This window comes from Palaemon carinicauda, chromosome 13, assembly GCF_036898095.1.
Source record: "Palaemon carinicauda isolate YSFRI2023 chromosome 13, ASM3689809v2, whole genome shotgun sequence".
NCBI classification, from domain to species: Eukaryota; Metazoa; Arthropoda; class Malacostraca; order Decapoda; family Palaemonidae; genus Palaemon; species Palaemon carinicauda.
In genome coordinates this window covers 125,473,430-125,501,326 of record NC_090737.1, presented here as the reverse complement: position 1 = coordinate 125,501,326, position 27,897 = coordinate 125,473,430, and the positions used below count along the sequence as shown (strand labels likewise).

Here is a 27,897-nt window from a genome sequence, read left to right as displayed (position 1 = left end):
CAAAGTAATAACAAATCTTAGCCATTATTGGTTATGAAAAACTTACAAATAGTAGTTTTGAAAGAGGATACAATTTAAAACTTTCTAGTACGATATTAAAGGTTATGTCTTTTGATGCCTATTAAGGTTTTAATCATGCCAAAAACGAAGTATTCACAACTGACCTTTCAAGTAATTATTTCTGTGCCCACACCCTTCGAGGATAAATGGCTTACTTGCTTGCCACTAAAAGATCATCAAAGCTTACTTGGGCTATAGTAGTTTGAGAGTTGTAAAATTAGAGTAAAATTGACTGATGGAGCTACAAAAGTATCAAAAATAAAATATTGGAAATTTGATATTGCAAAACTTGGCTACCTTAGTGTTACTTTTTTCCACGACGCAGTGAAATAGGGTAACACACATCTCTCTCTCTCTCTCTCTCTCTCTCTCTCTCTCTCTCTCTCTCTCTCTCTCTCTCTCTCTCTCTCTCTCTCTCTCTCATCAGTGCACCTCACAGGATTCTCTATAGGCTTTACTTAACGTCCTTAGAAACATTCATTTAGGTCTTACTGTACTTGTACTAGCTTTATAGCCTTCAATTTTAACCAGCTTCCCTGCCTTCATTATTTCATCTTTCCATCCAAGCTTTTGTAACTTTTAATTCAAGATGTATCTGCAGGTTTTTTCTTTGTTGTACTTGAGTACCGAATGTCCTCACAGTCCTAAGTAATGGGGTTATATTTCTAAATTCAATCCAATATGCCTCGTAAATCAATGCTAATCACAGGATTCCCCATTGTATAAAGTTTTTTAATGTTTTTATTGGTAACGTGATAAATTTTTGTTCAAGACACATTCACAATCCAAGATGGTTATTCATCGTACGTTGGTGTAGGAAAATGATTTAAATCTAGTAAATTTGTATCATAATATCAATGCCTGATTTAATAGTCACGAAAATTTGTAAATATTGAATGTTGAGACTTTGGGCTTTTTGTTATGAATACCCCTGCAAGGAATGAGAGATTTTTGTGCTAGTATTGAGTGATTGGTGTGAGGTTCTTATGTAATTAGGCCGTTCTTTAGTCAATTTCTATTAACTAGATCATGTTAGATTGAAAGGATTTTAGCTACAGCTTCTTTATGTAGGTGGGTACGAGTTAGGATTACAGGTTTTTCATGTAGAATTATGGTTTGTTTTGCTTTGTAATTTCCATAGTTTAGCTTATGGAGAAGTTTAATTTAATTATATGAATAGGTGAAGATGTCCTTAGGTGAAAATATCCTCAGTCCATATTGCAAGTTCAAAACGCAGTCAGTAAGTCCATTAGTAAGCTTCAAATAGCAATTTCTTGTAAAATTATTTTTTTCCAAGAGAGTAGAATCCTTTATCTTCAGTAAGCAAAGTATATAAAAATTGCTATTTCAAGTTTTTGAATGAGTTCGTCTCATAATCTTAAAAAAGTATTAGAGTAAAAAAAAAACGAAGTTTTACCATATATCTATTTAAAGTTTTTGAATGATTTCGTCTCATAATCTTAAAAAAGTATTAGAGTAAAAAAAATCGAAGTTTTACCATATATCTATTTAAAGTTTTTGAATTAGTTCGTCTGATAATCTTAAAAAAGTATTAGAGTGAAAAAAAAGAGCGAAGTTTTACCATATACCTATTTTAAATTTTTGAATTAGTTCGTCTGCTAATTTTAAAAATGTATTAGAGTAAAAAAAAAAATACGAAAATTTACCATATACCTTAATATAGATTTTCTGATATAACTACGTATTTAACTTTAAAGTTTTTTTTATATAAACAATTCTTTAAAAGGAAACTTCTTTTCTCGATTTTAGAGTATTGTGATATTAAGCCTAGAATTTGCGGAACTATCTAAGGAAAAAAATTCAGTCTTTATAAAATCACCGAGATATAAATGATAGAAAATTATAGTTTGTATATTTGTTTAGAGAACTTTTAATTTGATGCTTTGCTCTTTATTAGTATATGTTTTTCTAACAACAATTAACTTTCATAGATATAATTCTTGGTCCTGTGTTTCTCTATTACGAAAATTATTCAAGTCTTTTTTTATCTCATTTTGAATTAAGACGTCATAAATTTACATTATTAAATATCACTGTTTTTTAATTGTTGGGTGCTGCGTATTGTATATAATTAATTATTTACTAATCTAAGCATATACTTGCTATCGTTGGTACTCCTTTTTTTTTTTTTTTTTTTTTTTTTTTTTTCATCACATTACAGTACATTGAAAGGTATTTAGGAGCTCAGAGACGATCGTGTTCGAACAATACTAAAATTATATCTATATAGTATATATCTGTTCAATTTGTTCCGGTTTTCAGTAGAGAATATCGTACTTTGCGAACTCAATCTCTATCTTCCTGTCTCTTGTGTCTGAGCTAATTCCGATAACTTTTAAAACGCATTTTGAACTTCATTCCATTTTGGGCTAATCTGAAGTCTGTTAAGGACAAAAATCCAGGTATCATGTTTCAATTACTAAAAATAGCGTAATCATAACTTTTGATCGTAACTTTTTTGGCAATATTTCAAGTTACACAGGACCTGCGTAAAATAAACCATTAAATAATGAAAAAAAAAAAGTTATCTCTTGATTTTTTATTGGCTAAGGATATCTTCATAAGGGAATATATGCTCATGATAGCAAAGTATGGATAGTATAGTAAGAGATTATAAGATGAAGAGTGTGTCGTAAATAATTATAAGACTATGATAGTATATTAAGGGCTTATATGCTAAGGATAGTATACTGTAATTTGCCATTAGGAGTTTTATCAAATTTGAATTAAAATTAATCTACCTCAAACTGTAAGTAAATATTCAATTAAAATCAATGTTTCACAACATTGGCTACCTACATGTAAAAAAACAGTCATTTTTATAAGGTTATTTGTCTATTTTTACATTATATTGTTTCATTTAGAACAGTAAAGTTAGTGTCACAAAGTGTTTTAGGTTGAACTTTCTTTCCAGTGTCACTTTTCCTAGGGTTTGCATTTGAGAACTTTATTGCACAGCTAAAGTGATTAGGTGTCCACGAGTAAGATGAATGCGTACTTCGGTCCGATCTGACTGTCTGCTGGGAGAGGCAGCAAGGATGGTCAGGGCAGTAGTCTTGCTCGTGTCTTCTCTTTTACCCGACTCAATCATGTGTATGAAATGGGGCAGGACTGGGAGGCATCTTGGCATTTGTGAATCTTGTCTGCTTTTGACCGAGCTTCAGGTGTCTGTAGTAATGGATCGCTCTGAAATTGCAACAAAGGCTTGAAAATGGCTCTCTTACTTCTTTTAGATTTTTATTTTGTTTTCCGTTCTAATTTTTTTTTTTTGTCTAAACGTAAAATTTCAAGTTTCATTAAGAATTGATGTAACTGTAATCGCTGGAAATAGCATTATAGTAACGTAGATAATAATGTAAATGTTTCCATATTTAACTTCAGGAGAGCTTCAAAACATTCCTGAAGTCTTTAAATTACAATCCTGTTATCATTGTTTGTAAAATTATTAATAAAACCAAAAAAGAAAAAAAAAAGGAAAAGGAAAGCATTCAAGGGCCTAGTAACATTGCTTCCTCAGAATAAAACTTTGCTTAAGTTTCCAGTTACTAGGTGGGACAGGGGATGGCCTTGGTGGGCTTTCCATTTCCTTTTTTTTTTATTAATAATTTTACATTTCTATTAGTGAAAGCATTACTTAACTTACACAGTCATGACATACGTAACCTCAAATGCTGAGCTTTAATCTCGTCAACTGGTGTCAAGAAAGAAAACGGAAAGACCGGGTAGACAAAGAAAACGGGACTTTGTCATTCAATGAAGGATGACTCGTCTAGGAGCCTTTCTTGGTCGAATCATTAACTTATGCATGACAAACGTCAAGTTTTCTTTGAATCTAAGGCGTTTAAAGCTGTCAGAAAATGGGGTTTCGTGAATTTGATACATATATGTCATTGATATCATAGTGTTTATGTATCTATCATCTAAGTTAATTATACTGAAACCTGTCTCATGTTTGACATTAAATCTTCTACAATAAAAGTTTTAAACGAATTTATAAGATTTTCTTTGCCTTATATTAATTGTAAGCTTTAAGTACATTTATGGGTATAGTCTACTGTTGTGCCTAAAAAAAAGCCTAATTGGATAGCTTAATGATTAAAAAAAGAGGCCTTTGAGCGATATTAACTGATGGAATTATCAAGGCTATTATTATCATGACTTTAAGTCTAGAAAAAATCTATTTGACAGACTGCTGGATTAAGAAGTGGACTTTGGTCCTAAATAAAAATAAGATACAGTTTGGTCCTAAATAAAAATAAGATACAGTTCGGCCATCTTGACTTTCAATATATCATAAAACACTGGTACTGCTGCTCTCATCCCACAGTGGGGGGTGAACGGACTCTGTATGTGGGGTTTCAATAACACTCCATATGGATAAGTGACTAGTTAGGATAAAGGACTATTTCATGAGCCTTTTAGCCCTTATTCGTGGGGAATAAGGCATTTGCTGGTACTTTAAGGGGTAGGGGGGTGATTAGGGAGAACACTCCGCCATATGAGGTTTAATATAGGGACAATGTCTCAAGTTCCGTTTTCTTGGCCATTTCGTTTTTTTTTTTTTTTTGTCATTCCGTTTTCTTCTCATTTTCATTACGTTTTCTTTTTTAATTTTCATTTTGTATAAGGTAAACTAAATTAAAAAGAGTAATTCTATATGCATTTTATTTCCATTTTCTTAAGATGTTACAATGTTTGAGTGCGGTAAAGATATCTTAACAGTTTAATGAAGTTCAATATCACCAAAATTATAATTACTTGAAAGGCCTATTATCATTTTACATAAATTGCTACAGAAAGCAAAGCAGTGAATATATTTTTTTTTCTTTCACGAGAAGCATTATGAGCACTACTCATGAGCTCCAGAATAAGAATGTATTTATTACAATCAAAAGAGATGTCATTAAATACCACATATGCCAATATGTGCTATTTAATGACAGCTAAGATTTCAAATACATTGTTATAAATAACATACGCCACTTTATAGAATCAATTGCCTAAGACTAATTGGTCAAGACGAAAATACTTGAAGATAAAAGAACAATGGTTTTGAATGATAATTTATGGCAAAGTAATATACCACTGCTCATAGCAATGCTATAGCTATTGAATGAGGTAGGTGGCCAAAGGTTTTGACGTCCGTGGATAGTAATACGGACATTAATGGCTACTATAGTTATAAACCAGTTTCATTATCAGACAGACAATGTGAGCCTGTGCATATCAAATTGTTTTATTTAAGTTTACCCCTCCCCCTCAAAAAAAATGTGCAGTGACCAAAAATCTCATATAAAACTAGTCTTACATTTATAGGTCAGGTTTTACACGACAAAAATCTTATTCTTTTAACGTTGGGACATTAAGAAATGACCTATCCTGGAAAGCCAACTTGAAATATGTTATTTCTGTTATGAAGTTGAATCTGATTCCCTATTCAAATATGAATTAATCCTTTTCCGATTTGATTGATAATGCAAATAGGATACAAGAAATTAGTTCGTAATACCCATATTACTAAAAAAAAAAAATACAAATGCTGCCATTTCTAGTTTGCTGTAGGAAAAACTTCTCAGACATGCCCTTTTCCATGTCTGGAATTTGGCCATTTCAACACCACGCTTCCCATTGCAGATTGGTGATGTTGGAAGATTTAGTATGAGCGTTCATAGCAAACCAACCTCGTATAGGTGACCATAACTAGTACAGCTTTGATGATTAAGGCGATAAACCCTTTCACCACGTTAAGCTATCCCCACTCAGAAGGGGGATATTACTAACCAATGAGATCCAAATGGTGGATAATCTACCTTTACTCATTATGTACTTATACCTTTAGTTCTGGTATGTCCCTTTTGCCATAAATTATCATTCAGGACCATTTCTCTTGTATTTTCATCTATACAAATTATCTTATAACAATTGATATTATTGCGTGACGTCTATTTATTTACAACAAAACATTTGAAATAAATAATTTTAAACAATGTACAATTAAGAGTTATACAAGCATTTCACATCTCAAAGTTTTAATGATTAACATTTGAATATAACACTGAAAAACAAATAAAATCGAAATTTAGTATTGAATTACATATTACACGCAACTGGTTTTAGGCATTGGATATGTTTCATTGCCATTTTCAAGTCACATCACCATTTTCAATTCACATCCTATATATATATGGTTAAATTTTAGTTTTGCAAAGCAATTCCACCTATAAAACGACCCTTGATAGGTTTAAAAGATGCAATCTACATTTTTACTAAAAGTGATATTTTCAACCCTCTAAATCTGTAAAATGTAAATTTCAAGGAACTAACTTTTGAAATAATCCTTCAAAATTCTCCATTAATTGGAATCTCAGACATTCGCTAAATGCTTTTAATAAATTCATATTTTTTTCTTTTGAGCTTCCCTATAGGCAATTATTCCCCTATTGTCCTAGATAATTAAACAAGACATGATTATTTTTTTCCCTCCGAAGGGGTGTAATTCCTCCCATCCTAAATCCCTTTATATTTATCCTACGTATCAAGAACTAAATGTATCTGAGTAATGTCTCTTTATAAAATATCAATCTGGACCCTTTCATTATGTATTAAAACTCCTTTAACCTTTTCAGGAATAATTAAGTTTTACATTAAAACTACTCTTAGAACATCCAATGTAAGAAATATCGTAAACGTTGACTTCAAAACTATTTAACTAATCGCTTCCCTCTCTCATAAGACTATTATGGAAAAACTAATGCTTCTCTGCAATTCAAATCAATTTGCTATTCATTTCATAAAACCTTTTGATGTAAATTTGACTTGCAAAATATCCCAAACTACAACTATCAACAACATACGCTAAATTTTACACGAGCAAGAGACAGTTAATTACATCTTCAGTATTAAGAATATTCAAAGCTTAAAGCCAGTACACAAGTTATTTTATCATTTCAATACGAATTTTGTAAATCTAATGTTTTGTAATACAAATTCCCGTTCACCAGAATAAAGAGTATGTTCTACTGCAAACAAGCATTTGGAGTGTTGAGAGTGACCAGAATAATAAAAAATATTGCTATTTTACTAAAATGACCAGTTTAACAAAAACACAAACATTTTATATTAAGTTTTAGGATTAAACTTGGACAAGTTAGGAAAAAAGTGTTTTATAACAATTTAAAATGATTTTGAAATTTATAGTTTTTATTGTGAATATAACTTTAATTTCGGGAGAGAGAGAGAGAGAGAGAGAGAGAGAGAGAGAGAGAGAGAGAGAGAGAGAGAGAGAGAGAGAGAGAGAGAGAGAGAGTATATTAGCCTTCTATTGCTTTGCAATACTACTTAAGACCTTAAATACAGTGATTCCTTTAAAAATATGATTGCTCATACAATATAGCAAACTATTAGAAAAATAAAAAAAAATTTTATAATGAAATATATGAAAAATAATACTAGTACTGGGCTAAAGGGAATTTTCGGACAAACAAATTACGTCACTAATGTAAGAGGACACCAATAGTTGTGGAAAGTTGTTGCTAATTAGAGGGCTAGACTTTTTTCAATAATGTATATCTGTTTAAAGCTTTTAAGATAACAAAGGCCTAAATACGACGTTGCCCAAAATAAACTCAATGAATTGACAGTCTCGAAAGCTAGATTAAATACTATACAGAGACAAAGATGAAAGGATTTCATAAAGATGAAGTTATTAGTTGAAGGTTATATTCACATGGAACTAATGTACTTTAATATACAGATTGTACAATGAATTGGAATGAGTCTGAATAAATTTCTAAACAGATGAATAATCATAAGCTCCCACTCATTTATATAACTTGTTTACAGTAATTTGCATAATTTTAAAAATGACAAAATGTAGAAGTACAGTATATTTAGAGGTCCAGAGGAAATTGACACTTGATTTAACAGTAAGTTAAAGTTAAAATCATGAAAAAAAATTATAAAGAAAAATCAGCTCCTCGTTGATATTTGTTGGTCTTAATAGATTTTTAATAGTCAATTTCCTCATTTTTCATAAGCATTTACAATGATACATATAAAATCAATCCATTTAATATTAATAATAATTCCAGTCGATTATTTCAATTGGTTATAGGAATCCATCATAATTCGGTCAATTCGTATTCTCTAACTAGTTTTTAAGAAATAATAAACGAATGATTGTGCTACTTTGATATCAAATATTAATTAAGATTGCAATTTGAATTTTCATTAGAAAATCAATCGAGCTCATAAATGTTGATCACGACCTTATTAACAAGTTATATTTTGGGTGCTTAGAATTTACTAGAAAAGTAAAATCACATGTGTATTTTACCGGAAAATTACAAAGAATTGGAAACTAACTGAAATTATCTTATGATGTACTGACTTTGTAAAGATTAGGAGCAAATAAAATAGTTGTTACTTGATTGAAGAATAGTTAAGTTTTATAACCAAATTCACGGCTTCCAGAAACAAAAAAAAAAAACCTAACTTGAAATAATCTGGCAATATCTTAATTGTAAAAACTTATATTACTTATTTACTATATTTTGTTTTAATCTTTAATTACTGATTACTACTGAACTTAATTAAGGGATATAAATAACTGGTAAATTAAGCATGTCAAGATATTTGTAGTGTTGTTACTTTCTCATGGGACTATTTTAATACTCCAGAAAAGACTTCGAGGACAGTTGAGAAGATTCGGTGATCCTTTTGAAATCTGGAATCAATAAAATTATCAGGCTTTTTGTCTTCCTCCTCAACATTCTGGAATTTTTCCTGTGGTAAATCCAAGATTATTCGCTGTTGGTCTTCCTCTCCTCTTCTTGGTATCGATGGGAAAGTTGTTGTTGCTGTTTAATTTCCTGTTTAGAGCACGAGGCTTTAAATGGATGTCTCTTCTTTTGATGATTTTGGTCTGAAAAAAATGAAAGATGTTAATTGCACAGTATATATTAGTCATTCAAATATTTTACAGTGCATGTCAATATCAAGACCATGCTCTTAGTAAAATATCGATCGTGATAAACTATAAAAATTAAATATTCTAATGTACTAAATATAAAATTAAGGATATAATTGCAACCTAGACATGTCCATGGCATTTGTAATGGCAAAGATTACAACTGAAAGTATATCTCAAAAGTGGAAAAGTATTGCCGCCTAAACAAGGAAATATTTCACTACTATAATCGACTAACTGGCCTTTGGTAAAACACTGACTAACGGTGATTCACCCAACCCTTCAACTTAGTCAAGAGATACTTATTAAACCATAATTTCCTGTATAAAACATTCTGCTTTATTCCCCAGAAGATAACTGGTTAGACACACAATACCCATAAAATAGTTATAATAAAGCTTGTATAAACTATGGGCAAAAATTTTATTTACTGTGACCGTAACAATTTCAAGAGTAGAATCATAATTAGTACACAAGAGTATAATGTTGTGCAATAAACCATAATTTCCTTGATTAAACATTCTAGCTTACACCACTGAGGATATATGGTTAGACACGCATAATATACATAGGATAGTCACGAAAAAGACTAGTATAAATTTTGGGCAAACATTGAATTTATTGGTACGGTAATGATTTAAGGTGTAGAATATTACTGAATAGAGTTCAGTGCAAATTAAAAATTGTGGTATTTTCTCGTTCCTATAACAGACAAAAGACTTGCAATTTCCTAAATTTTTCAAGCAAATGTATCCTCCTCCTAATTGAAATTGAATACTTAATTTTCAATCAATATTGTATGGAGCCTCTATAAAATAACAAGCTCTTCTATCATTTATTAACTTATTCAAGTGATTTTGCTGGTTAACCTTCAATTCATGAACCAGCTTATTCTACCCATCTCTAACATCTTGCTTCTTTTGCCTTAAGTACGGAAAACTTATCACACACTGATTCCCTAACCTGACCTAGATTAGTTAATTGACGAGCCTATTCAACATTGTTGGTTTGATTTATTGGGTATACGTCAACCATGGACTATGATAGTAAACTATTTAACTGAAAACCTTGCCTTACCAGACACACGTTTTTAACAAACACAACAACAATTTATATGGAAAATCTATCCAACTTCATTCAATGATTATAAAATCCTGGGTTGGTCTAATGGAATTATTAATACTATTTGACATTAACAAAACAATAATAATTTTTACTATTTTAGTCTTTATATCACCGAATCTTAGGCAAGATTTGGCATTCTCCCAGTATATAGTGTTCCTTTGTATGAATCTAAGTATCATGTTATATATTGTATACAACAATTTAATGAAAAACTATGGGTTAGGATAAGCCATATATCCTGTAAATCTATGAATTAATAATATGAAAAATTTGAGATTTAATTTGTATTTTTCCTAACTATTTAAACCTGTTATTTACATAGGAGAGGATAGCAGCTGTCAACCAGTTGTTACTAGTGGTAGCAGGGGGAAGCACAGACCCCTTATTCACTCACTATCACGTCACTGATTGCAGACGGGACATCTTGGGGGTTAGGTGATAGCGGACCAATAGGTGTAAAGAAATAACACTTGTTGTTAGGGAAAATACAAATGACTTTCAAATTTGGAATTTGTTCCTACACGAATACAAACCTTTGTTCTTTACATAGGCGACTCACACACAGGAGGGTGGAAGCTCTTTCAACTGACCTTAACCTTTGACCTGGGATTACAACATCTAAGCTTGATAAGCATTCAGACACCTTGTGAGTCGTTCACTTGACAATGGCAGAGGGCTGATGGCTCGTGCAACCAAGAACAGTGAGTGGGGAACCAGACTATGACCCTGTCTAAGCTATGTATAAGGAATGTGTTTGTGAAATTACACACAGAAAAGATCCAGACGTTCCAACTCCTCCTTGCAAGGAGATTGGGGATGTAATGAAACACACATGAATTCAAGCAACTCGCAACTATTGATGAGAACCAGGTGTCAGAGCTTCAGATGCTGTACCCCAAGAGAGGGGAAGATGAGAAAAAAAAGGCCAGTCATTCCTTATACTCTCATCACAGAGTCTAACTGCGTTACCTTTGTCTTCAACCGACTGCTAATAGTTTTGTGAGGGAGGTATTGTAGCTAGATCACTTTCAGAGCAGCCACCACAGGTCATAGCGTTAAGAGGACTTGAGTGTCCCGTCTTACAGGTAATGGGTGGCGAGGGTCATCTGATGCTTTCACATACCCGTATTAACACCTACATCAAAGAGAAGTTCCTTTTGAATGCCAGGTATATGCTTATGCCCCAGATGTCATGAGCTTTTGGTCGACACCCATGTCGAGCAGAAGGGTTAATAGCTTGGATAATAACATGCCTAATCTAGGATATGCTATTTTTTGTTACTCTTCTCTTGACCCTGCCCATGCTGAAAAAGGTGTGTTTTGTTCGTGGGTGAGCTCTTCTAGTGCACTTGAGATAGCGCCCTCACAGGACATAATTCAGGAAGGACACGAACCTAGGGTCTGCAACCACAATATTTTGAGTCTTGGTAACAAATTCATTGATAAGTTGAACATCACCTGCCCCCATCCCTTTGAATGGGCGATGTTGTAGAATTGGCCAAGTAATTCACTGATCCTCTTAGACAAGACCAAGACGATAAGAAAGACAGTATAAAAAGTCTAAAAGTCTCAGTCTGATGCTTGACTCGGACTGGTTCTTCCAGGGTATGGAAAAACTAACTACATCCCAGGGAGGAGAATTTCACTTCCGACTGAGGACACGTTAGCTCAAAGCTCTGTATGAGCATAGATAATTCTGCTGAAGAGGAAATGTCAACTCCTTGCAGTCTAAAGATCTGGCCCGAACCCGAGCAATAGCCTTTAACCACTGGTACTGATCACAGTTTTTTTCTTCTTGGAGATACAATAAAAATTTGGCACTCAGGGGTATAGTAGCTCTGAGTGGAGAGAGAGACACCAACCACAAAAGATCACCCACTTTGCCTGGTAGGCAGACCTTTTTAAGGTAATCAGAGATCTGTTTTGCCACTGGTTGCGAAAACCCCCTCAGAGAGGAGGTGCTGGATAGCTTCCAAGTGTGAAGTCAAGAGGGATCTGCCTGTCTTGTGGTAGATCTCTATATGCGGTTGGTGTAGCAAGTCGTGTAATGAAGCTTCTCAGTCAGCAGCAGCAGAAGGTTCCGGGTACCATTCTGCGTGTTGCCATAGTGGCATTATCAATGTCAAAAGATCAAGAGATGATTTCACCTTGTTGAGGAGATTCCTCATAAGGCGGAACTGGGGGAATGTGTAGATGTCTAAGTTGTCACAGGGATGCTGGAATGCACCCCGGAATGCCACCTGTAGGTCTGGAACTGGCGAGTAGTGCAGCGGAAGCTTCTGGTTGAGAGAAATCACGGACAGATCTATTGTTAGAGAACCCCACAGTCGCTATCTGAGGACTTAAAGACAACTTGGATCCATCCACCAGTCTTAAAGCTAAGATTGTCTGCCAAGAGGTTCTTCTTTCTTGGCATGAGCCTGGCTGACATGGAGATCGCATTATCTTCTGTCCATCACAGTATTTTGATGGCCAGATAGCAAACCCTCTGCTCGTTTATGTGAGCCAATACAGTCATGTTGTCCTTCATCAACAATACCGATTGGCCTGAAAGGAGCTGTTGAAACTCTTGGATATCTAAAAATGTTGCTTTCACTCTAGGAAGTTCGGGGCATTGCAGACTAGCTTTCAGCCTAGCTAAGAATACAGCTGTCTAAGGGTTGGGTCGCAGGAGTTACGAGGCCCCATACCCAGTATGTAAGGATAAGGCTTCTAGATTAGGTTAGGTGAGGAACGTGCGATTGGCTTGTGTTCTTGTATTTATTTCCATTTTAAAATTGCCTAATGTTAAAAACTTAAAAGTTTGCAATCGATAGAAAATGGGTCTCAGAAGAAAATTAACTTGAGGGAGAATGTTGTATAGAGATAACCACAGCAGTTAGTTCGTAGCTGTTGTTTCACCCTCTTACTTTTGCATTACCAATGAAACTGTAAAATTATAGTTGCAGCAAAATTTGCTTTTCCGCCAAATATATGTTTTTTCGCTTAACTAGCGTGTTTTCAACGAATTTGACCTTTACTTCTGCCACAAATCAGATTTAGGGATACAGGGCCATAGTTGATAATTTCATACAATAGTTCCAGCACTAATAACTGATATTTATTATCTGATGAATTACTTAGGGCTTTATCTAAAGCTGCCCTTTTTCTTTTTGAGGAGGAACAGTATTTTTACGCTGTTTGTTAACCTTTCCAATCTTCCGGGGCCCCCAGTGGGTAACATGGGTTTTTGGATGAGGAATGAATTAAAGAATCGGTTTAAAGTACGAATAATGGCACATGTAGAATGGGTAACAAACAAGGCCACCAGCTTACCTAAAGAAACCACCTAACCTAAGGTAGTAGCCTTATCCTTACCTAGCAGGGAGGGGGACCCCCTTACACAGCCATATCAAATATAAGACAGCCTAAAATCCTTTGTGTACTTATGCTAATTAGGTTGGAGGGTAAAGGCAAGCTTCAGCTTTCAGACTCATTACCCAATGCACAGTAACTTCACGAATGAATGCGCACCAATCAAATATTGTTTTATGAGAAATTCTTAATTAATTTTCAACAAATTTATAACTAAATTCAACACCAATATAATTATATACAAGTAACAAATTAGATCCAATATCTAAATGAGACTTTTCAAACCAAGGTCCCTTAAAAGTGGATATGTAGAAACTACACCCTTTTTCACTTTTTTGTTTTTCAATGCTACATCCCTTCTGTCACACCAAAATGCTTTTTTGTCAATATCAAGTCAGCACTTAGAACCACAGGTGGGGCAAATAGTGTCACTTTCCCTTTTAATAACACTGAACTTGGCAGTACTTTATTATTCTTTCCATGGTACCCCAATAAAGAAAAACAAAATCTTTATAACTTAAATAACGATTGACACAAAAGCTTGGGAGAAAATCCACAGAAATTGATGTCAAAGTAGATGGTATATGAGAAACCGCACCAGAAGTTGAAGATTCACACACCTCAATGGCTCTCAAAAGACAGAAAAATTAGCAGTGGAAATTGTGTGACAAGTGTCGAAGAGTGTTACTGTAGTTTCCTAGTAAAACTCACCTGATTATGTATTCAAGTCACGTGATTCTAGTTTTATTAAAATGCTAGTCCTCAATAAAATGTGGATAATCATCATTGGTTAAAAACTATGACATTTGGGTGATATCTTGCTACGTAGAATATAGTCGATGACGTAATAATGACAATTTGTTTTTAACATACAAACAAATGAGAGCTCAGTCTGAAGAAGTATTTGAGAGAGTTATGAAGTCAAGGGATTTTTTTTTCAGCCAGGTCAAATTTATTTTTGATTTTTAAACCACTTCAAGACCTAGCGCCACTTAGATTTACATATAAAACGAAACCTTGATTTCCCTCTTTTTAGAGGAAATACTCAAGTTTGATAACTTGCTGGTGGAGCTATTGTATAGAATCCCCCCCGCCTGCCCTTTATAACTAAAATAATGGGGTCTACAGTGGAAAAACAGGGTTCTTGAGTGAGCAAATAGAGAAAAAGGGTAAAATGAGAAGCCGTTTACCTAAAGACACCCATCTAACCTAACCTAGGAGAAAATGTATAAAATATTAGCTGTAACCAAAACACACACACCTAACTTAACCTTGGAAAAAGTATGTAAAATAAGAGTTATCTAACCTAAACACACCCACCTAACCTAGGAAAAACATGTACATAAGAGAAGCTGCAGAAGCTGCCTAACCTAAACACACACACCCTAGGTGTTGAGCCAACTAGTTTGGCCACCCTGTCCACTTACCTCCCTTAGCAGGGTGGAAAACTACTCTACAAAGCAAATTACATCTTTTGATGGTATTATTGTACTGTATTACAGGGCAATGTAACCTAGGAAAAAAACTACTCTTTTCTATAGATAAAATTCCGCTCTCTTCGAAAATGACACTCGTTCTCGTTGCAAATGAATACTTCAGAAATGATATTTTAATTATAAAATAAATTTTTGAATATACTTACCCGGTGAATATATAATAGCTGACGTCTCCGGCGGCTCGACAGAAAAACACAAAAACTCGCGAGCGATCGCTATGAAGGTTGCGGGTGTGCCCACCAGCGCCAACTATCGGCCAGATACCGCATATACATGTAAACAGCTCCAATTCTTCTCATCCCGCTGGGTCTCTATCGGGGAGGAAGGGGGGGCCTTTAATTTATATATTCACCGGGTGCCTTTAATTTATATATTCACCGGGTAAGTATATTCAAAAATTTATTTTATAATTAAAATATCATTTTTAAATATTTAACTTAGCCGGTGAATATATGATAGCTGATTCACACCCATGGTGGTGGGTAGAGACCAGAATTAATAAAGTTTACAGCGTATATGCTTAGAGTTTTTGACAGTTATATCATAACAAAACCAAAATATATATAGGTACCTGGTAAGGAAGGTGACTTAGACAATTACTCTGCCTTGTTAGTCTGTCTTCCTCACGAAGCCCAGCGATCCTCTTAGGATGCTGAAAGACTCCCAGGAGCTGAAGTATCAAGGGCTGCAACCCATACAACAGGACCTCATCAAACCCCTAATCTAGGCGCTCTCAAGAAATGACATTTGACCACCCGCCAAATCAACCAGGATGCGAAAGGCTTCTTAGCCTTCCGTACAACCCAAAAACAAGATTAAAAACATTTCAAGAGACAGATTAAAAGGATATTGGAATTAAGGGAATGTAGTGGTAGAACCCTCACCCACTACTGCACTCGCTGCAACGAATGGACCCAGTGTGTAGCAGTCCTCGTAAAGAGTCTGGACATCTTTTAAGTAAAATGACGCGAATACCGACTTGCTTCTCCAAAAGGTCGCGTCCATAATACTTTGCAGAGATCTATTTTGCTTAAAGGCCACGGAAGTTGCTATAGCTCTTACTTCGTGCGTCTTAACCTTAAGCAAGCATCGGTCTTTTTCATTCAAGTGAGAATGAGCCTCTCGTATTAAAAATCTGATAAAATATGACAAAGCATTCTTTGACATAGGCAATGATGGTTTCTTAACTGAGCACCATAATGCCTCAGATCCACCTCGTAAGGACTTAGTACGAGCTAAGTAGAACTTAAGAGCTCTAACTGGACACAGCACTCTTTCAAGTTCGTTGCCTACGATCTCTGACAGGCAAGGTATATCAAAGGACTTAGGCCAAGGACGAGAAGGCAGTTCATTTTTGGCCAGGAAACCAAGTTGAAGTGAACATGTGGCTTTTTCTGTAGAAAAGCCGATGTTCTTACTGAAGGCATGAATTTCACTGACCCTTTTAGCCGAAGCCAAGCACACTAGGAAAAGCGTCTTGAGGGTGAGATCCTTCAGGGAGGCTGAATGTAATGGCTCAAACCTGTCTGACATGAGGAACCTTAGGACCACGTCTAAGTTCCATCCAGGAGTCGCCAAACGACGTTCCTTAGAGGTCTCGAAAGACTTAAGGAGATCTTGGAGATCTTTATTGTTGGAAAGATCTAAGCCTCTATGACGAAAGACCGAAGCCAACATGCTCCTGTAGCCCTTAATCGTGGGAGCTGAGAGGGAGCGAACATTTCTCAGATGTAAAAGAAAATCTGCGATTTGGGCTACAGAGGTACTGGAAGAGGACACAGATGCTGACTTGCACCAGTCTCGAAAGACTTCCCACTTCGACTGGTATACTCTGATGGTAGAAGCTCTCCTAGCTCTCGCAATCGCACTGGCTGCCTCCTTCGAAAAGCCTCGAGCTCTTGAGTCTCTCTCGATAGTCTGAAGGCAGTCAGACGAAGCGCGAGGAGGCTTTGATGAACATTCTTTACGTGGGGCTGACGTAAGAGATCTACCCTTAGAGGAAGACTTCTTGGAATGTCTACCAGCCATTGAAGTACCTCGGTGAACCACTCTCTCGCGGGCCAGAGGGGAGCAACCAACGTCAACCTTGTCCCTTCGTGAGAGGCAAACTTCTGCAGTACCTTGTTGACTATCTTGAATGGTGGGAATGCATATAAGTCCAGATGAGACCAATCCAGTAGAAACGCGTCTATGTGGATCGCCTCTGGATCTGGGACTGGTGAGCAATAGATTGGTAACCTTTTGGTCAACGAGGTGGCAAAGAGGTCTATGGTGGGTTGACCCCAAGTCGCCCAAAGACTCTTGCACACGTTCTTGTGGAGGGTCCATTCCGTGGGTATCACCTGACCCCTCCGACTGAGACAGTCTGCCAAGACGTTCAAGTCCCCCTGGATGAATCTCGTCAACAGGGAGATGCCTCGATTTCTTGACCATATGAGAAGGTCCCTTGCGATCTCGTACAGCGTGAGGGAGTGTGTGCCTCCTTGCTTGGAGATGTACGCCAAAGCTGTGGTGTTGTCTGAGTTGACCTCTACCACTTTGTTTCGAAGAAAGCTTTCGAATTTCATCAAGGCCAAGTGGACTGCTAATAGCTCCTTGCCATTGATGTGCATGCTCTTCTGACTTGAGGTCCACAGACCCGAGCATTCCCGACCGTCCAGGGTCGCACCCCAACCCAAATCCGACGCGTCTGAGAACAACACGTGGTTTGGGTTCTTGACTGCTAGGGATAGTCCCTCTCTCAGACTGATATTGCTGTCCCACCATTTCAGGCATGCCTTTACTGGTTCGGAGACTGGGATTGATACCGTCTCTAACGTCTTGTCCTTGTTCCAGTGAGAGGCTAGATGGAACTGGAGAGGCCGAAGGTGTAGTCTCCCTAGCGACACAAACTGCTCCAGGGATGAGAGAGTCCCTACGAGACTTATCCAACTCCTGACTGAACAACGTTCTCTTTTCAGCATTAGTTGGACTTTGAGAAGGGCTTGTTCTATTCGGGTGGCAGACGGAAAAGCCCGAAAAACTGGACTGCGAATCTCCATCCCCAAATATAGAATAGTCTGGGATGGGATCAGTTGGGACTTTTCTAGGTTGACCAAAAGTCCCAACTCCTTGGCCAGACCCAACGTCCAATGTAGATCCTGCAGACAGCGATGACTGGACGATGCTCTGAGAAGCCAGTCGTCCAAGTACAGGGAGGCTTGGATTCCCGATAGATGGAGGAATTTTGCCACATTCCTCATGAGCCTCGTAAACACGAGAGGAGCAGGACTGAGGCCAAAGCACAGGGCTCGAAACTGGTACACCACATTCCTGTAAACAAACCTCAGAAACGGTTGGGAATCCGGGTGTATAGGAATGTGGAAGTACGCATCTCGTAGGTCGAGAGAGACCATCCAGTCTCCCTCTCTGACCGCTGCTAAGACGGACTTCGTGGTCTCCATCGTGAATTTTGTTTTTGTAACAAAAACGTTGAGCGCACTGACGTCTAGCACCGGTCTCCAACCTCCTGTATGCTTTGGGACTAGGAAGAGACGGTTGTAAAACCCCGGTGATTGAAGGTCCGAGACTTTCACCACCGCTCCCTTCTCTAGCAACAGAGACACTTCTTGATTTAGGGCTTGTCTCTTTGACTCCTCTCGGTACCTGGGAGAGAGGTCTATGGGAGTTGTTACTAGAGGAGGTTTGCGTACAAACGGTATTTTGTACCCCTCTCTGAGCAACAGAACAGACTCTTGGTCTGCACCCCTCTTCTCCCAGGCCTGCCAGAAGCTCTTCAATCTGGCACCTACCGCTGTCTGAGGCTGTGGGCAGTCAGACTCTGCCACGGGAGGACTTGGCTCCTCTCTTCTTACCTCTCTTTCCCTCGGCACGAGAGCTTCCCCTGCTGGGAGCTCTGCCACGAAAGGGCGGGATAAATCTAGATGCAGGAGTCTCGATCCTGGGTCTCACAGCAAAGGATGAAGAAGGAGCCCCTTTGCGAGCAGAGGACGCCATCAGGTCATGGGTGTCCTTCTGCACAAGCGAAGCAGCTATATCCTTAACCAGCTGTTGCGGAAACAAGGCCGCTGATAAGGGAGCAAAGAGCAGTTCCGATCTCTGACAGGGAGTAACTCCTGCCGAAAGGAAAGAGCAAAGGGTTTCTCGCTTCTTTAAGACTCGCTTCTTTAAGACTCCCGACGTAAAGGTGGAGGCGAGCTCATTGGAGCCATCGCGGATGGCTTTATCCATACAGGACATGATAAGTAAGGAAACATCTTGGTCGGCAGACGAGATCTTCCTACTTAAAGCTCCTAATGACCAGTCAAGAAAGTTAAACACTTCAAAGGCCCTGTATACGCCTTTAAGCAGATGGTCAAGGTCCGAGGAGGACCAACAAATCTTCGAGCGTCTCATGGCCAGGCGACGGGGAGAGTCTACGAGGCCTGAGAAGTCACCCTGGGCAGAGGCAGAGACTCCCAAGCCGAGAACTTCTCCCGTGTCATACCAGACGCTCGATCTGGAAGCAAGCTTAGAAGGAGGGAAGGCAAAGGCCGTCTTCCCCAAACTCCTCCTGGTATCCAACCAGTCGCCTAGAAGACGTAAAGCCCTCTTGGAAGAGCGAGAAAGCACTAGCTTAGTAAAGGCTGGCTTGGAAGCAGGTAAGCCTAGAGCAAACTCGGACGGAGGCGAACGAGGAGCAACAGCAACAAAGTGATCTGGAAAAAGATCCTTGAAAATCAACATGATCTTCTTTAAGTCCATCGAAGGAGGAACCGCCTTAGGTTCATCTACATCTGAAGGATTATCATCAGGATGAGGATCAGCAACGTCCTCATCTGAAGGAGCTTCGTCCGATAACTGCTGAGTTACAAGCAAGGGCGAGACCTGCCTTGGTGGCAATGCTTGACAAGCAGAGTCCACACGCACCGGAGCATCAGTAGCAGTCCAGGACGCTACGTCATGTAACTGCTTAACAGCCTGACTGTCAACAACAACAGGAGCGGGAGGACGCTCGACGTCAACTCGAGACTGCCTAGACTGAGCAGTCAAAACAACTCTTGACTGCGGTGCTAGACGCTCAACGTCAAAACAAGTCAACTCCGCTGGTTGGCGAACGTCCTGAACGTCAACAAGAGCATTCGGCAGCGGCTGAACGTCCACATGCGGCTGAAAGTCAACACGGGACTGCATCGAGTGAGGCTCTACAAAACGTGACTGACGTGACTTTGTAACGCCAACGTCAACAGGACGAGCAAAGGCTCGTTTGGGCGGCTGACGGCCAGGATCTCGATCAGCTAAGCGGCGAGGATCATCGTGAACCTTTTCAGCAGAATAGTCCTCCATAAGAGAGGCAAGCTTATTCTGCATGTCTTGCAGTACAACCCATTTAGGATCAACGGGAATGGGTGCGGTAAGAGACGAGGGTAACATCTGTGACTGCAAAACATTGCCTACACTAAGACTCTCGGAGCCTGTGTTACGCTTCTGTTTAGGCGGCGAGCAGTCTTCCGATGACTGCACAGGGTCAGAGCTGTCCCAATGCCTACAACCAGGACGCTGGACCTGTCCTGAAGGGACTGACTTTCGCTTTAAGGGTCTCGAAACCTTGCTCCACGATTTCTTACGCGAAAAGCCTTCGGATGACGAGGAGAAAACCGTCTCGCTCGTCTTATGGTAGGGGCGGTCTTGACGAGACACGCCTGAAACCATAGAGGGAACGTCTGTTCGCTGATTAAAGCCTCTCGAACCCATAAGTCCTACGACATTACTTCTCCCTGGGGCTTGGGAGCTTGCAAGAGGTCTCGGACTAGGCGAACGACAGGCACGAACAGACGAACCCTCGGTCGCAACACTGATAACACTTTGCGCACTAATCACTTTCCCACGATTTTCTAATGTGGCACTTTGACACTAACTCTTTTACGTCCGCCACGAGTTGATTACGGTCCGTAGCTAACGACTCAACTCTCTCGCCCAAAGCATGAATGGCACGTAACATATCCCGCATTGATGGTTCCTGAGTGCTAGTAGAGGGTTCAGGCACAACTACTACCGGGGGAGGATTAGGTTCAGGGGCATGGGAGGAGGAAAATTCTAACGATTTAGAGGAACTTCTCCTCACCCTATCTCTCTCTAGCTTACGAGAATACTTGTCAAACTCAAGCCAATCGAATTCCGAAAGGCCCACGCACTCCTCACACCGATCTCCTAATTGACAGGTTTTACCCCGACAATTAGAACACACAGTATGTGGGTCGAGAGAGGCCTTTGGAAGACGCTTATTGCAATCCCTAGCATTACATTTACGAAATCTAGGAATTGGAGAAGGGTCAGCCATTTTGAAAAGTCAAAGAAAGTCCAAAAAACAATCCAAAGTCATCAACAATTAAATCTATCCAAAAAAGAGTTCAAGAGTTTAAGTTGAAGATAAAACACTTGCACTGCGAAAGCTCAAACCAAAAGGAAGTACTTCACCAAGACTGTTGAAAAACTCAAGGTTAACAGCGAGCAATGGAACACCTTGTCGATCAGACCGACAGAGAAGAATTGGAGCTGTTTACATGTATATGCGGTATCTGGCCGATAGTTGGCGCTGGTGGGCACACCCGCAACCTTCATAGCGATCGCTCGCGAGTTTTTGTGTTTTTCTGTCGAGCCGCCGGAGACGTCAGCTATTATATATTCACCGGCTAAGTTAAATATTTAAAAATATATATATCTAAATCCTACGATAATGCGGGACCCCAGTGGGAAAACATACTGGGGAAATGGTATATAATGGTAAAACAAGCCTTTTCTTTGCTATACATTACCTTCTTGGATGTATAATAAACAGAGGAAAAGAAAAACAGTATAAGAGGATAAACTTTGGAGGCGCCGTTGCAAAGGCTATGTCTCATGAAAAAATACAGTAATATTGAGCTGCGCAATCTAACATTGGCAATGTTAGCGTAACATGCTAACATTAGCAGTATTTTCCACTTATTTTTTGTCATTCTACTTGTCGGTTGTTGACGCTCTCATTCGTTCGTTTGTACATAGCAGGTTTTGACCTGCTGCACAAAAACCCCTCCTCCCTGTGCATAGACTCCTCCTCCAGCTATAGTGTTTCTTCTTCTCTAGCCGTCAAATTTAACTATTCGACTTCACCCACTTTATTTATGTATATGACTTGATCCAGTACAACTATACCATTCCTTTCATGTAACACCCTCGTATACATATTACGTTTGACCCCAGTATTACTCGTCTTATTACCCGATACCTTATAAAATCACCTCATTTTATATTCCCATTAAACATTATTTATCATACACTCCATTTTATCTTGCTATATTACTTTTATACATTTTGTTATTACCTTGTCATGCCCAGATTTCGCATAAATACTTGCTCTGGACAAGTTTCCCATTCTGGTTCATTCATGTTTACTTTCCTGTTAACCAATCACGAACCCATACGTATGGAAAGTTTGCACCGCAGGGGAGGGGTTAATATTTCCCTACCCCCCAACCCCCTTCCAACAAACCTTTTTCCGTGGAAACATTTGTCCAAGTCAGGTCTTTGTTAGTTCAAGTGACGTCTTTTTGCGTATTTTACGATGGAAGTTTTAGAAACTTGTAACGACTGCAGTAATCCATAATTGAAAGTATTTTGATGAATTCCAATGTTGATAATGTTCTTAAATCTCGTAATGTAATAGCCCAACGTTTACAGTGTTCCTATTGCAGTACTAAAAAGAAGTTAAGATGTTACAGACTAACAGTCATAACACCCGGGTGACCCACAAGTTTCGTCGTCACGGTCATAAAAGTAATTAATTTCTTTAATTTTATGTATTAGCAGGTAGAACCTTGGATACGGGTTATAACCTGGGGAGGTTTGTGACCTGGGAAGGGGGTCCGGAGGCTTGCCCTTAGATAGGGGTTGTGACCTGAGAAGGGTGTCCAGGGGCTTGCCCTCGGCTAGGGGTTGTGTTCTAAGTTAGGTTAGGTGAGTTTGTTAGGTTCTGTACCCTTTTATATATTGTGTAAAGGGTATATGGAAAATGTTTTAAAATACACATACTAATATTATAGTTGCATTGCTAACGTTAGCAATGGCAGTGTAACATTGGTAACGTTGCGCAACATTGCTAATGTAAGCATTCGCAGTACATACGATCTTGACGAGTGAAGCGACATGGAAATTGAACAAGTCATTATATTTAAACATTTTAACAGAAAATATATGAGACCTTATATATAAACATTTTAACAGAAAATATATGTTTTCCAGTACAAAACGTGATTTAACTGGTTTCCACCTTCATTTCAGTCGTAATAACAGCAACCAGTTCGGCTACTTAAAGTTAGTCGAACTGGTTGTTCTGTTTGTTTGCGGTTAAATGAAGGTCAAATTTGGTCCAATCACGTTATTTACTACAGGAAAACATATATTTTCTGTTCGAAATGAGAAACTGTAATACAGTGAAACTTAACCCTTCTGATTAGACACTTCACTCAACCTTGGGACAATTAACACTTTGGTAGCACTGGAGTTTTTTTGTAATATCCAATAACCTCAAATATGAGAAGCAGCAACTACTGCACGTCTGAAAAGCAGAATCCATAGCAGTCAACTAGCACACACTTTTTTTCAAGGATGGATGAATTCCCAAAATAGCAGTTAATTTGAAACAAAGCAACCAATAATGCTTCAGCATTTTTATCGTACCCATCATTCATACCCAAAAACAATGGAAGATCAGGCTTTTTTATCAACAATGTATTGACATAAAACAAAATACCTTCATGAGAAAAAACAGCATGGCAGCATAAAGCCATAAACACATCCTCGGGGTAACAATAAGGGACGATATTCATTGGCAAATATTCCGTAACCCTTGATTTATGGAAGACTCGAATATCTTTTTGGGTAATTTTTTATTGTATTACAGGGTGAGATTTCGAACAGAAAATATATGTTTTCCTAAAGTAAATAACGTGAATTAACCGAATTTGACGTTCATTTCAATCGGAAATAAACAGTTCAACCAATTCGGCTAAGTTTGAGTTGCACGGTGTCACTTCTCTTATGAATGTACTGCGAACGATAACATTAGCAACGTTACCAATAATACACAGTGTTACCAACGGTGACGTATGGTACACAGTTACCAACGGCACGCTGACATTACTAACGATAGTAATGATAGATATTTCCATACGTTTTTTAAATAATTTCTCCATATAAGTTTTACTCAATATATAAAAAGTACAAAAAGGGCTCAGAACCTAACAAACCCACCTAACCTAGCCTAGTAGTATGACAGGTCACAAAATAACATTTGATCTACATCGGACGTTGGCAGCACTGGTTACTGTATTTTTTCATGACACAATCTTTGCAACGGCGCCTCCAAAGTCTATCCAGACATACTGTCTTGTATTTTCCTCCAGTTATTATAATTTCAAGAAGGTAATGTATAGAGAAGAAAAGGCTTGTTTTACGTTTATATATCGATTCCCCAGTATGTTTTCCCCACCCAAAACCCCGAGTTCCAACTGGGGGTCCCCCATTATCGGAGGATATAGATGTATATATATTTCTGAAACTATTAATTTGCGACAGGAATGAGTGTCATTTTCGAAGAGCGTAATTTTTTCCTGGGTTACATTGCCCTGTAATACACTACAATGAAACCTCTTTTTCATATGAATATATATATATATATATATATATATATATATATATATATATATATATATATATATATATATATATATGTGTGTGTGTGTATGTGTATATATATAAGTAAAAAAATAAGGATATCAGAATTTTACCGAAGCTGTTACTGTAAGAATACCCCCTTCCCCCCCCCCTAAAAAAATAACCTAAGTTTTTCTAGAGTAGCTGGGTGGGGGTCTAACGAAATTTTACCAATAATTAAACAATATCTAATTTCTAGCCAATTATATTAACCATATATATTTCCTATTCGTTATCTTGTGTTTTCTCTGATTCTATTCATGAGTTTTGGTGCAAAACACCCAATCATGATATGTTATACCATCCCCGCACTAAATATAATAAGATACCCAGCTGGAAAAATATATGGCTTGTGTACGTTTATACATTTAAAAGCCAATCATGATTGGCAGAGGCAGGGGAGAGTGACATTACCATAGGAATTAGTCAAAATACTAAAGTATCATAGTCACAATTCCGTTTTATAATTCAAAATAAAAATAATTTCACGTAGATAGAAAACATTATTGGAGTCGTCAAAAGCAGAGCACACCAAATTGTTTTAAAGTTCTATAACCTATTAAAACTATATGCAATATACATTAGACTTCAACTTTGGCAGTTCATTAGATTTGGACGAATGAAAATGTTCCATTGATAAAATGTTACGGCCAATGGCTACAGACTCCAAACAGATTAGGCCCACCAACAATGCGAACTGCATATCTATTCTTATTCAATTTTAAAATAACTCTGAGGATAGTTTAATACACCTGTTTTAGTATCTAAATTAACGGTACCAACCTTTGGAAAAATGTGGAACGCTTAATTACCAGAAATGTCGGTAACAAACAGAGAGATTCTTGGTTTTGTCTTCTTCCTGGAACAGCCGGTAGAGTAATGACACACTCGACAGCGGAACAATACATTTGACAGGAATATTGGAACCTGAAGGCAACTTGCTTTATTTTCTTAATAGATCATTATTTAACATTATCTTTCTTTTTAATGCCATGACATAAAGATAGAAGGAGAGATCCTACATTACTTGAATACTTAACTTCTGTGGGTTTACGATAAAAAGGTAGAATTACCATGAACTACTTTTCTGACTTCCAGACATTCTTATTCGAATTTTTATGCAAGCAAAAATATATATGGAGACGCATATATATATATATATATATATATATATATATATATATATATATATATATATATATATATATATATATATATATATATATATATATACGATATTTCGCAAACATTTTAATTTTATAAGACTTATGGATTATTAAAGGATTTTAGTTGAATCCTATGTAACAGTTTCCTTTTCAGGGACCTTTTAAGAAGTGGTAATTAATATTTGCATTAAATTTTCAGGTAGGCTACCAGTAACTGTTTCATTTCATGAAATTACCCAAGGGAAAGAAAATATTGTCTTTTATACAATAACTCATCTGGCTTATGTAATTTTTTATTTTCAGTGACTATTTTTTAGAAAAAAAGAGTAATGTTTGTATTAACCTGGGGCTTATCAGTAACTGATGGATTTGATGATCTACCCTAAGAAATAAAAAAAAAAATGTAAATTTCATAATATAATTTAACTTTTATTTTCTGAAACTCTTTTGCTATATGTGGAATGTAATATTTGTATTAACCTAAAAGTTACTAGTTACTGATTCAGTTGATGGGATTTCTATAAGAAATAATACAGCGTATTAAATAATTCAGTTTATTTCCCCTTTTCAGTGACTTTTTGTTAAGAGTGGGGAGTAATATTCGTATTAACAAGTAATCAATAATTGATTATTTAGGTGGATTTATCACGAGTGCAACTAGGCCCCATTAAAACATTATTCATTTTGGGTTATTTCAAACTCTATCTACATTTTTGTTTCATGACCAATTTATTTCATTTAAAAAGCATTTGAATGGTAAATTGTTATGCAAAAGTTTAGAAAGAGGAAACTTTCATAGCATTATATTTTCTTTATATGCATTGTTTTATCATTATATAGAACGTATTTTAAATGTGACAAATTTTATGTGGAACTTTTTTGTTGTTTTCGAAAAAAAAATATTTTAAGGTTGTACGCTATAAAATTCCCCATCCTATCATGTTTCAATAACAAAATTAGGTTAACTGTAATAAATAGATAAATGAATTTTTTGACAATTTCAAGTTGTGTGAAAAAAATGGCTAAAAAGTTTCTTTCTTTATCTAGTAGCAGTAATTTCCCAGAACACAGGGGTTACATAAGGACATAATCATCATACTTCGAGGTTGCCTACTAGTTCAAGGGGTCCAACAGGGAAAAAGAGCCCTGTGAGGAAAAGGAAATAAGGATATAAATAAACTACTGTATATAAGAAGTAATGAAAAATTAAAACAAAATATTTTAAAAACATTAATAACATTAAAACAGATATTTGATATATAAACTATAAAAGGACTTGTGTAAGCCTATTCAACATAAAATGCCATACATCAGCAAGACGTGACTAGTATGATATATTTTCGCCTGCGTAGGTCTATTTATCTGGATGAGTTTTACTATTATTGTCTATTTAGGTATCGTCTCTGACACTTCAAGTATATTTCAGCCTAATCATAACATTAAAATTGTAAAAATGTAAACGAGCAGTTAATGAAATATGAACATGCTTGAAACAAACGATTATTACGAATACCCTATCGAACATAGAAAACTGATCATCTACTCCAAAGGAATCATAGAAAATGAAAAGATTGCTGTTAAGGGGATACAAAACTGGATAGCTTTCGCTGTCATTTTTTAAAGGAAAGTGGTTACGTCCGTGACTGGACGCGCTTTTGGGACTATTCAAAAAGACATTTTAGCAATAGAACCAATTATTATCATAAAAACCTCTTGAATTATGATATATAGTCATTATCATAGCCAAAAATGCTATAATGTGAATTTCCAAAATTATGAGATAGAGCTCATGAGGAGCACTCATTGAGTCAATATTTTTACACTCAAAATATTGATAAGTATTATAGAAAGTATAGTGGCTTTAGAAACCGAAAGAATCGAAATGAAATAAATAAGGCATGTGCAAATAAATAAGATAAATACAGCACTTGTGGAGACATATATATATATATATATATATATATATATATATATA

General features: G+C 36.9%; 1 long non-coding RNA gene across 1 annotated transcript; it reads right to left on the bottom strand.

Annotated features, from left to right (window-relative positions):
- Window positions 1-7,300: 7,300 nt before the first annotated feature.
- Window positions 7,301-25,617, bottom strand: LOC137652400 (uncharacterized). Its single transcript, XR_011046272.1, has 2 exons — window positions 25,540-25,617; window positions 7,301-9,004 (listed from the first exon to the last, which is right to left on the bottom strand). It is a non-coding gene; the product is annotated as an uncharacterized lncRNA (long non-coding RNA).
- Window positions 25,618-27,897: the final 2,280 nt, after the last annotated feature.